Here is a 12068-nt window from a genome sequence, read left to right on the forward strand (position 1 = left end):
ATGGAGTATCATCGAATAATGCCGCTGCTGATACCAGACAGTACGAACAGCATCGCTGGGCTATACTGAGGTGCCTACTGACATGTGCCATGCCGGTTTTGGTGATTGACGATGCTTTCCTGCAATGCAATAAATGTTCACTAGTAGCAATGGATGGATTAGATGGAGGATTACAGAAATGTGTTAAGCGTGTTTTATCTCATGTGGCATAGGTTCAGCTAGGGTTGACTTACCTGAAATACGGACTACATGCCGACATGATGGCACGATGTATTGAGAAAGCGCTGCCATCTTCTAACCGAATTATGGCGTCGCAAAGCAGATTTTGCTGTCTTAGCTCGTTGAGGGCAAGCATAGACTGAAAGCTAATGGTCCGCCCCACGTTTTCAACTTCCATTTGTTCCTCGGGGCTGGCACCTTCCATTTTGTAAGGGCCACTGGAAACCCCTTGACCCCAAAGAAATCTTGGATCATGAATGGGCGTATTAAAGGGCTTGAGGCCCTAAACTGGTCCATCCATATCTTGGGCTCCCTGCGCAAAATTTCGATAAGTGACATTGGTCTCTATTTTGCCTTTTTAAGAGGTAAGCATAGAAAGTGGAACAGCGCGTGACAGAGCAAACGCAGGACCTGTGGTTTTACAGTTGCGGGAGGTTAACACCGCCATCTGGTTAAAATGTGTTATTTGTTTGCTTGTGTTGTGTCTTCGCTCACATGAAGTCAATACCTACATTATGAGATATGTGTTAAAAATAATGAAGTTCGCCTTACCTATTGCTTTGGTGTGCTTCATGTATTGCAAGCATTCTGACTTCCAAAATTCATGGCGTAATCGGGAACATTAATTTTATCTCAGTCAACGTCTATATTTCTTGCTCATGTTCTTTGGATACAGATGTGGTTTGCGGCACTTCTCTTGCGTTGCAACATAAGTTGGTGTTAGAAGGGCTTCAAAGGTGCAGCTGACTGAAAGCCATGGACGTCAGGGCATGATAGATCGAAGTCATTTTGCCTGTTGTTCTTGGCACCACGTTATCATGTGGCATTAATTGTCATGCTTGACATAAATATTTAGACGTCATGTCATATGACCGGAAGTTACTTGTCATCACCTGACTTGACCCAATCCATCCAACTTCGTTTTCGAACATCATTTAGAGCGTTAGGTTAGCATGACCTTGGACCCTACAAAGTTAAGGAACCTTTGCAGTGGATATGACTCTAAATATATGTAAAAAACTTAAATGATGTTTAAATGTCGGCGCATCGAGGTCTGAAAGTCAGATCCGCAGAAGTAATCTGTCGTTGGTGTCAATGCTCTCGACTTGTGCTTGGTTGGTGGGACGGGAGATAAGGTTAAGTTAGGATTAATCGCATTATAATTGAAGCGGTATTACTACGACGCAGAGCCTATCCCACTCTTTAAGAAAAAAAGACTGCTCAAACCGGGGCGTAAAATACATAATTTCCCATTTAGTTCTAATATAATATTTCGAATTTATCTGGATACATGTTTTGTGCGCTTGAGTGATGGATAGGCCGGTTGACGATGGATGAGGTTGGTTCAAGACCGTAACGGCCTCGCCATGGGGCGGGGCTGCTGGTATCGTATCTCCACTATCACATATGCTTCCCACTTTTTTGCCATCAGCCCGACCTCCCCAGAAAAGGTGAATAAAAAACCGAGATACAGTTGTGCAAATATGTATTTGTGGCATATGTTTGGAAGCGCAGGCACGAGTTCATGAACATCTTTCTGAAAGTGAGTAACACTGCGGACGGTCGATGACATTCGGTACATAGCATCTGATTGCCTACGCGACACTTAACAAATCATCGATGCAAATTCAAATGGGCCCATGCCCCTCTCCAGTAGATTTCAAATCATCTGGCCAACTTGCACGATCGTAAGTACAACAGGAACGTTAAAGCCGTAAGCTCTCGCACACAGACGGCTGTACTTGTACGCACATATCCAGTAGTCTTCGGACACCAGCGTTAGGGTGAATACAAACACTTGGTCGCATACAGAAGCGTAGTCTTATCAGGAACCACGACTTAACACAACATAAGCGCCTCATGCAATGGGTGCAAAGCAAGAAACGGGGTCGGGAACCACTCCCTACAATCAGCGTGCTCTGACTTTTTGCCTACCGCAATCTTCACGTCTACGTCGTCACGTCTACGTCATCACTAATCCCGCTCCCATCGTTATCCCGCCGAGACCAGGTCCTTGACCCGCCAGGGGGGCACGGGCTATGCTGCGGGATGACGTGCCGTATCGCCCCATGTCGCGGCCGTGACTGCAGCCATGCTCGAGGCGGTCAGGGCGCCCCAGCGACCTGGGCGGTGCGGCGGCGGAAGACCGACCGTGAGATCGACGCCCTCCCTCGGACAGAGCGCGCCAATGCTCACCGTCGACCCTAGTGTGTCGGGACACGGAAGCAGCGCAGCCCCACGTATCCCAGCACACGGAACAGAACCTAAAGCGACTAGCGCAAGCAGGTTAGCCCAGAATGGCAAGTGGCCGCCGCGATGCGCCAGCAGGTCCTCCACTGGGATGAAGGTAGCGCCGCCTGTCGCGCAGGCCTGGAACTTAGAGTTCTCCGACGCGCATCTAGGGAACAGAAAAGTTGACTAGGAACGTGGAGGCTATGGATGTACATACAGTATTACGCACATGCGTAGTACATGTGGGCAGGCCCGTCTGTCTCACAGTATGAGAGGACCTGCTGCCGTCGATATGCAGACCAACCAGGGCGCGGGCTGGTCAAGAACATGAACAAACCGAGACGACATTGAATGTCTTGATGGGCTTTGATGTCACGCACAAACTTGAGTGCACTCGCACTGAGCAGAGCACTGAGCAGAACAAGATCCTTGTCGGCCTTTGCCGCGTAAGCAAGTTCAAGCAAGCTTACCACGTCAACAGAAGCGCAGTGCTAGCACGGCGCTCGACGTACCTGAACGGCGCGCCACTGCCGAACTCGACGATCTGCATGTTCTGGTAGGCGTAGAAGACCACAGACAGGTAGCGCATCCAGCCGAGCCAGCCGGGGATGTGCGTGGAAAGGAAGCCGCTGAACAGCTGGGCACCGCACGTGAAGATGGCGCCCACCGTGTTGCCCACCTGGAGGTCCATGCAGGCTACGCCAACGAATACACCCACGCTCTGCGGGACCAGAGAGAGAGGGGGAGCGGGTCTGAGCCGGGACAGGAACCGTCTGGGGGGAGGGGGACGTCGTGGGGTGTGCAGCTGCTTGTTACCTCGCTGCGCATGGTCATCGCAATGTCGGTACACACCAGGTGAAACCCAATACACTGCGTTAAGCTAAAAAACCAACGAGAGGATTGCAGGCGTGTCGTAGTTTGCTATTGAGCTGGGGGATTCAGCCCTCCCCCTTCCCACTCAACTTGGCCTCCAGCCCCCAACTTTGGCAAGAAAGTAGGCTAAATCTAGGGAGAAACCTCTTCGCTGGCATATTTTGGGGAAGACTACATTTCCCAGTGTTCAGCCCCCCCCCCCCCCCCCCCTCCCCCCCTCCCCTTCCCCCTCCCCCCTCCCCCCCTCCCCCCCCCCACCCCTCCCACAAACTCATTTCATGAAATTACGCCCCTAGCTGCTGACACGGGGCTGCTGGCCCGAAAGCAGCTTCGGAATGTTATAAGACGTCGGCGTCAGTATTAATAGACCTAGTTTAATATGTCCGGTTTGGTATCAGCATAATCCAGACAAACTACTGCACCAACTAACGCCGGGCATACACCAACACCCGCTGAATCCAGATCACCCGCTGAAACACACGCGCCGTAACCAATAACGCGCTCAGACCAGTCGCTGCTCGACCTAGCATTTGGAGCGAGGGCGGCGGTCTCACCTCTGCCACCACACTGTTGAGCAGCAGGAGCAGAAGAAGAGAAGACCGAACGTGAGCGGCGAACTGGCGCCCCAGCATGGGGGTAGGAGATGACGAAGTAGAGGGCAGGTGGCGCCAGCAGCAGCGGCAGCTCGCCAGCCAGCCGTGCCAGGTAAAAGGCCGACAGCCGGTACGCCCCAGACGCCCGCTCCTTGTTCACCACTTTCTGCTGCGAGGGCACTGGCGCCCACGGCACGTTATCAGGCGGCAGTGATAGCCAGGCGGCGACCGCAGCGGAGGGCAGCACGGGCCCGGCAGGCAACGGCACATTCGGGCAACATGGGAAATATGATAGTCAAGATGACATGACAAGTCATGTCATGACAAGACAACATGATGGCCTAACTTGGTATGCAAGCGAAGCGATGTGTTGTCTATGATTAAATCGGGATGGTGAGTTCATTCGGCATGCAAACATCGTTTTTGACATCAAACAATATAGCAGTGGGTCTGTCATGTTGCCACTGAATAGTATCAACGGCACGAGCTTGTGGAAAGTTCTCTGCAGCATTTCGTAGAAAATGTGGAAACGGCCCGAAGTGTCTGGTTTGCTTACTTTACACTTTGGATATCTGAAACGTAGCATGAAAATGATGCGGCGCGGTAATGAAATACCTCAGTAGGCCCTCAGTAAGGGGATGCTGAATCAACACGCATCCGTCTACAGTGCTCAGTTGTCGTCGAGTTTTATAGCACCCATGGCAATAACTCTTGGTCGAAAAAACAGATGTCAATCACGCATTTATGTAATACGTGAACCGAAGCCCACTTACAGGCAAAGAGTGCACCAAACAGTGAGAAGAGCATCCAGTAGTTGGTGGAGAAGAAGATCCAGCCCTGGAAGTCAGCGATAGCATGTTCGGAGCGTTCGGTGCGCAGCCAGACCAGGCCGGCCAGCAGCGCCAGCACCACCGTCAGCAACAGGTTCAGCTGGCTCAGCACGCGTGGCCGCGCCTCGTGAAACGTCCGCGCTGTCAGCACCTGCCGGACCGTCAAGTCAGTGTCAGGTCACATCAAGTCACGGCAGGTCAGGTCAGCCCAAGGTCAGACCAAGGTTAGACCAGTCGGGGCTGCGGCTGCGACAGTCAGGGCAGGACAGGGCAGGCGTCAGCAGGGCAGGACGGCGGAGAATGTCTGGGCACGGAAAAATATTTTATAGTGGAACGGTTAGGATTGACATAAGTCACCGCATCAGTCAAGCCACGGCACGGTATCAGTCAGATCAGGTCAAGGTATCAGTCAGGCCATTTCACGGTATCAGTCAGGTCAACTCACGCCGAGGGTCGGGTCAGGGTCATCTCAGGTCAGGTGAGGGCGGTTCAACACCTAGAACGTCATGCAACAGCGAAGCGTAAGTGGGCAGAGTACCGTCACCAAAACTCTATCGCTACTTTACCGACTCCGAATCTCAGTCATCCAGAGTTACTGGGTGATTCCAATTCAATGCACGGCCTTGTTAAATGTGAGATTCTAGTCAACAGAGAACGTGAGGCACTCAAATGCTTTAAGCGACTTTCATTGGCGAAAAGGTTCCTCTAAATGAGGAATGCAGGCCGCCGGTGAAAATGCATGTGAAGCTGAGTCCTGTTCAACGACGAGTGTTTAAACATGGCTCCGATATACGCAAGTATCTCTCACACAATACATATATCAGTTCCATCCACTTGTGGGCCCGCCAGGCCATCCACCAGACATGACATGACCCCCAAACCGCGCTTACCTTCAGCTGTGTCCAGAAGCTGGTCGGCCAGCGGTCGGGGTCGAGCTCATCCACCCCTTGCTGACTCTGGGTGACGTTCGACCAGCTGGAGGTGCCGCTGTCGACGTCGCTTCCTGCTCCTGCCAAACGCTCTGTGTCACGACCTCGCTCGGTTCACCAAACAAAATCGCAAGTATCACGACTTGACTTAGTCTTCTGGCCTTGTTATCGTTGGAAGCTCCCAGCTTTGTCACGTTTGGTCCTCTAGGTGTGTGGCTGATTTACGGTCTTTGGCCAGGTCGCTATGTTTGTAAAGCTACGATGTTTGGTGTATGCATTTTCAACGCTGCTGATTCTGACCACGTTTACAGTCCCGGTGACATAGACATCCGAATCAAAGATGATGCCATGAATGTCATATGTCCAACCTTGATAAGGGCTCCCATCCCTAATGAGCCTATGTCACTCCATCTATGGCCGATATTTGCCTAGCAAAAATGCTCCATTTCGTATCTCCACTTCGATATCCGCGTACAAATGTGCCCAGCTGCCGTATGCACGAGTCGAAAGCCCTGTCTAGACACCTGGATCAGTGCCTAGACTGATCACCTGGCTTCAGGCCTCCAGCATTTGGCTCGATGACGATATGCAGGTGGCTGACGCCGCCTGCCGTGACGCCGCCGTGGCCGCAGCGTCCCCGGACGTCACTTGGGTCGTGGGCGGGGCTGCCTGATCGGCACGGACTCCGTTCACAGCCGCAGATGTCCGCCCGTTCCCCTTCTGCCCGGTAGAAGAGCGTCGTGTCACAAGCGGCACGTGACCTGGGCGACGGGGCGGTGCGGCAGACCGGCACGGACTCGCTCACAGCCGCAGATGTTCCGCCCGTTCCCCTCTGTCCGTGATGGAGCGCGTCGTCTCACAACGGTACCGGACCAACGACACAAACACTTGTCTTGTGGAGCGTGGCGAACGACTTCAACGGATATGTTTGAATCGAGGTAAACTCATGCACAAACATGAGCCGCTGCAACCATACACAAGTGTATACAGGCTATCTGAAACGGGCGTATGAATCCATTTATGACAGCTGATATAAACACGTTGCAATCTACGTGCAAACCTCATGGGCACGCTGTGCGGGCGGTGCACCGTGTGACGTCATCACAGCAGCGACAGGAAGTGTCAGGAGGTCGCCGCTTACCAGAACCCCGCGAACGCGGCGAGTCAGGAGGTGGCCGCTCACCAGAGTCCCGGGACTGCAGTGTGTCAGGAGATGGTCGCTCACTAGAGCCCCAGGACCGCAGTGTGTTAGGAGGTGGCCGCTCACCAAAACCGGGGCCGCAGTATGTCAGGAGATGGCGCTCACCAGAGTCCCGGGACTGCAGTGTGTCAGGAGGTGGCCGCTGACTAGAGCCCCGGGACCGTGGTGTGTCAGGAGGTGGCCGCTCACCAGAGTCCCGGGACTGTAGTGTGTCAGGAGGTGGCCGCTCACTAGGACCCCAGGACCGCAGTGCGTCAGGAGGTGGCCGCTCACCAGAGTCCACGGACCCCCCGGACCTCAGGCTGTCCGTGCTGGAGTAGGGCGTCTCTGGCCGGGTGAGCAGACGAGTCTCTGCCGCCGCCGTCGCCGCCGCCGCCGATAACACCAGCTGTCGACTGGGTGATGACGCCTTCACCTGTTCCACTGGGGATCATCAGATCAGAAGCTAGGTTTCGCTGTGCCATAGGTTACATCCACACCAGACGCTAGGCAGTCAGACGGTAATTATGCGACTCATACGACGAGCCAAACACCAACCCAACATTGGCTGCAAGTCGCGGTGGTGGTAAACTGTACCCAGTTATAAAACGCATCAATAATGGCTCCTTCCTTCAGGACTTGCAGTGCAATATGTTTTAATATCTTAAAATGTTCAGTGGAGTGAGTAATAGTTATGCAAGCTCTAAGGGGTTTCAATCTGAAACTTGCAAACCATCAGTTACAGCACCTCAGCCGACAGACTAGCTGCGGACATCCACAATGAGCAAATCGGGCCGTTAGCCTAAACTGGAGGCAGACAGACCATCTGAAGACAATGTCCAGGGTCTATCTCGATGGCCCTGGCGCTGAATCGCGCTCCGGCTCTGCCTAATGTGACATTTCGCCACCTGCCGGGCAGCTGGGCACATCACAGGAGGTTCTCTCGAGCCGCACCATGCCTTAAAGGCAGCCTTTCTTTCCGAATCCCAGCATTAAGTCGACACACACGTTTAAACAGCAATCGCCAGCAGCAGCAGGGCTCATCCATCTGGGGAGCACGAGTTCGGTGACTATCGGCGCCTCAGGCTACCGAGCAGAGCGCGCCACCGCGGCGCTGCACTCACTGACAAAGTCTGCGGGGTTGTAGTGGCGCTGGATGAACAGGCCAAGACTGCCGAAGTGGTTCACCACGTCGACAGCCTCGCCGAAGTAGGCCATCTGTGAGCGAGTGAGCGTCGCAGGCTGGTGACGTCCGAGTCGGAGGCGCTGGGTTCGTCGTCACGTGACACGGGGGCATACACCTCGTCATCAGACCTCCGGCTGAAGGCCGGCCAGGTCCGTCCGGTACGCCGAGCAGTTCGCCTGGTCATTCACTGGCGTCTGCTAATGCGGTGCAGAGCTCTCCTGAGTAAGACCAGGGTGCTGAACATATCCTCACAACCGCGTTGTAAAACTGGTATGCTGTGCGAAGTGAGCTCGGTGCTGACGCCAGCTGACCATCATTTGTATTACCACCAACAGTGCCCACCTGCCCGTCGCAGAGGAGCAGCAGCTTGTCGAACGTGTGGAACACCTGCGAAGAAGGCTGGTGGACGGTGAGCACGATCGTCTTGCGCTCCTTGACGGCGTAGTCCTTGAGGTTTCGGATCAGGCTGTAGGTGGCGCTCGAGTCCAGGCCGGTGCTCGGCTCCTGTTGGGTCGTGCCGCCGATCAGGAGAGCGCCGGCATTAGGCAGCGGGGTGGTCCCGCTGAGGAGACTGTCACTGGCACGCGCTCATGACTCGAAGGAAGAGGTCAGGGCGGGAGCGCGTGCTCGGAGGGGTCAAGGAAGATCTCACCGGCGCAGACAGTGTGTGAGTTGCTCGTCATTGCCTCCAGTACACTGCTGCGACATATAAGACCTCGCCTGCCAGTCCGCAGTAACGTGAATATCTTGCCGTGAGTTATCGTTGTTGTGCTTACGGTTTCTGAGTTCGGCGCATCATTAATCATTGAACTCACATCGAGGAGCATGATAGATGGATTAGTTAGCAGTTCACAGCCGATGTTGGCTCTCTTCTTCTCGCCTCCGGATAGGCCGCCTTTCATGTACTCTCCTATTTCTGAAAGTTGCGGGTGAAGTGTGTTACAGCCTTTTCAACACAAATATGAAGGTTTCTTTTGTTATCACGAATAGCGATCATCAGCATGTATTTAATACTTAACCTTTATTAAGCTTTCATAATGAGGGCCTTATTCGTCACACAATTTGCTAAACACAAGACAAATGCACATGCAAAAAAATCCCTCTTTTTCCATCCAAATCTCTTACGCGACTCTTGCCATGTAAATGCAATCATCTGCTTGTCACCTGTTTTCAAGACCAATGCAATCATTCCATGAGACCATAGGTACGCTGCTAAAGGTTTTCTTCAACTAGATTTCATTCCAGCAGAGATAAGTGTACATCTGTCCGATATGTTCCGATGCTTACTCTGAATTGACCACCTGCACCCGCTCCGGTCTTCTGAGGAGGCCACTTGTACCCGCCCCTGTCCTCTGAGGAGGTCATTTGCACCCACCCGATCCTCTGAGCGGGCCACCTGTACCCGCCCCGTCCTCTGAGGTGGCCACCTGCACCCACCCGATCCTCTGAGAAGCCCGGGCGATCACCTCAGACCTCTGAGGAGGCCACAGGTACCCGCCCCGGTCCTTTGAGGAGGTCACTTGCACCATCCTGGGCCTCTGAGTGGGGCCATCTGCACCCGCCCCGTCCTCTGAGGAAGCCACCTGCATCCTCCCCGGTCCTCTGAGGTAGTGTGCTCCCAGCATCCCATGCGCCCTCGGTGGGGGCACGCGTGGGGGAGGGGATGAAAGGGGGAGGGGGCAGCGCCGGTACTCACGGGTGTGCTGACACTGGTCCAGCTCCAGACTGCTGATGATGTGGTCGACATGCCGCTCCCTCTCGACCCGGCTCAGTCGCTCAGGCAGCCGCAGCTGGGCCACGTACTGCTCGGCACACAGCAATACACGCACACCGCTCGCCTGGAGGCCAGGGCTCAAGGGCATGGAACACAGACAGAGCATTCCACTCAGAGTCTTTCTTTAAGGAATTTTGAGTGGGGGTGAATTTCTTTGATAGGGTCGATCCCAAATACGGATGTACCTAACGTACACCATTCTCGATTTCTTCTCGGCTGTTGGGCACTTAACCTGGGCCTGGATTCTGTTCTTCCAAAACTTAGTGTTTTTTTAGCATTCGATGACATACCCGTCACGGTTAAGTGCTTATGACAGGAATGAAGCGAGATAAATTTATAACTACATGAATAAATAGCCAATAAACGTCACTGACAGATAAAATTATCCATGGTCACGATATCTTCTCGCTCCGACCGACCATAAATCATATACAGCTACACATTCTATGTCGTGCTAATTTGCGTGGTGGTTACAAAAACATAAAATGTACTACAGTAGTATCATTTGAACGGATTAAAAGCTCTACAAAAGGTTTATTTCGAAATAGCTGCTCCCTGTGTAGAGCACAGAAGCGCGCTTTATTGTCTGCTATGGGTGGACCAGATTCAACTATTCAAGACCTTTGGATCACGATCAAAAGCAAGAAAGATCGGTAAAATCATCTTTAACTGCCGGTAACAGACGTCGAACAATGCCTGGATCAGCATAAAGAAATGTCGTTTGATCACTTTAACACTTTAATTTCCCACCTGCACTAATGGCTTCCTTATATTTTAACACACACTCGGCTGGGGGCTCAAATTGACCGCCAAGGTTTTTTTTAAAATGATTTCCGAAAGGCGTGGCGTAGCTGCGTCAAACTTAGCGTAGCTGTAGATAATTGGAGAGCGGATTGTTTCGTATTAAAAATTTAGATGTACCTTGTGAGGTCGCTGACCTATGGCAGGTCAAAGTTAGGCTATGGTTTCAGCGAAGTCAATTTCTGGCGTATCGTTCTATTTGATGCAACAACAGTGTGTTGGATGAAGCTATACATCTCTGAGACACTTTCTTAGGCAACACAACAATTAAATGAGCAGATTGAATTAACCTAGGGTCAGGTATAAACGTCAGACCAAGGTCAAAACCAATCTGTTTTATTACTCTAGACCTTGCCGCATGGGTAGTTTCTGGTGCTCATTTCAAACTTATTGATAACAGGAACCACATTCTACATCTTCCATAAACTTGTTTAAGTTCAGAATAGGTCTCTGGCCTAAGATTATCCAGGTTAACGTGCCTTTTTTAGAAATATACAGCCTAGCGTAATCTTTGTCGCTTATTCGAATGGGCATCTCAAAGCCGTCTTGTGTAATTTTGGTCACGATGACCTTCAAAAGGTCAAACAAGGTTACCAGTCTTAAATAAGCGTATGGACTTTTGTTAAGAACAATTATCTAGGTTCTGGGGCACTTTAAAGACCAACCAGGAATTTGACCTTGTTTGACCTTATTTGACCCAAATGTTATGACCTAGGAACCTCAAACTTTTACATAAGTGAGTTCACATGCAGGTCAACACACGCTATCAATTTTGTGTTTCTAGCCCCCTTAGTTCTTGAGATCCCAGTGGGTCAAATTGACCCCCACCCTAGCGAAGGGTATCCAGCCGGCCACCCGGGCGCGTGTTAAGTCAAATTACATGCAGTGCCTCTTATATTATAAGTTAGAGATGTCTGAAAGATTACACGCCGCTGTGTCGCCTGACCGCTAGCGACGGCCGTGGTGCGCGAAGTCATGACAGGCTCTCGCGATCGTTTGCTTTGGATCTCGCTACACGGCTCGTTATCAGGATTGCCGCAGCTGCGTCACATCGGTGTGCGGCGCGAGCGTTTCGTCTTGTATTACGCTTTGTTGCGTGATGCGTTGTTTTGGCTTGGTTTGATTCGGTAGAGCCCCTCCGACCAGACCCGATTGGCGCTCGGACGGGGCCCCTCCCGAGGGTACTTAAGCCCACTCATGGCTGGCACACGCAGCTTGCCCCGGATAAACGGGTAGTCGCGAGGATGCAGGATGAAACGTAATGAAATGAAATGAAATAAAATGAAACGCGTAAAAGGCGGCAGATGCTAGCTGCATGTTTTCTTGCCCTTTGTCTTCCTTCACCTTTGTTTGCCTTCCTCTGGTTACCTTCGGTTAACTACCGTGATAGCACGTACGCGGCTGATGTGAGTCAGCGCTCTGATAAACCCCAATCCAATCCGAAGCGGCCC

The 12068-nt window shown here is 52.3% G+C and overlaps 1 pseudogene; it reads right to left on the minus strand.

The window, feature by feature from the left end:
* Positions 1-2324: 2324 nt before the first annotated feature.
* LOC119098173 (ABC transporter G family member 21-like) lies at positions 2325-8848 on the minus strand (annotated as a pseudogene).
* Between the last annotated feature and the right edge of the window lie 3220 nt (positions 8849-12068).

This window comes from Pollicipes pollicipes, unplaced genomic scaffold, assembly GCF_011947565.3.
Source record: "Pollicipes pollicipes isolate AB1234 unplaced genomic scaffold, Ppol_2.1 Scaffold_4740;HRSCAF=5597_pilon_pilon_pilon, whole genome shotgun sequence".
Classification (NCBI taxonomy): Eukaryota; Metazoa; Arthropoda; class Thecostraca; order Pollicipedomorpha; family Pollicipedidae; genus Pollicipes; species Pollicipes pollicipes.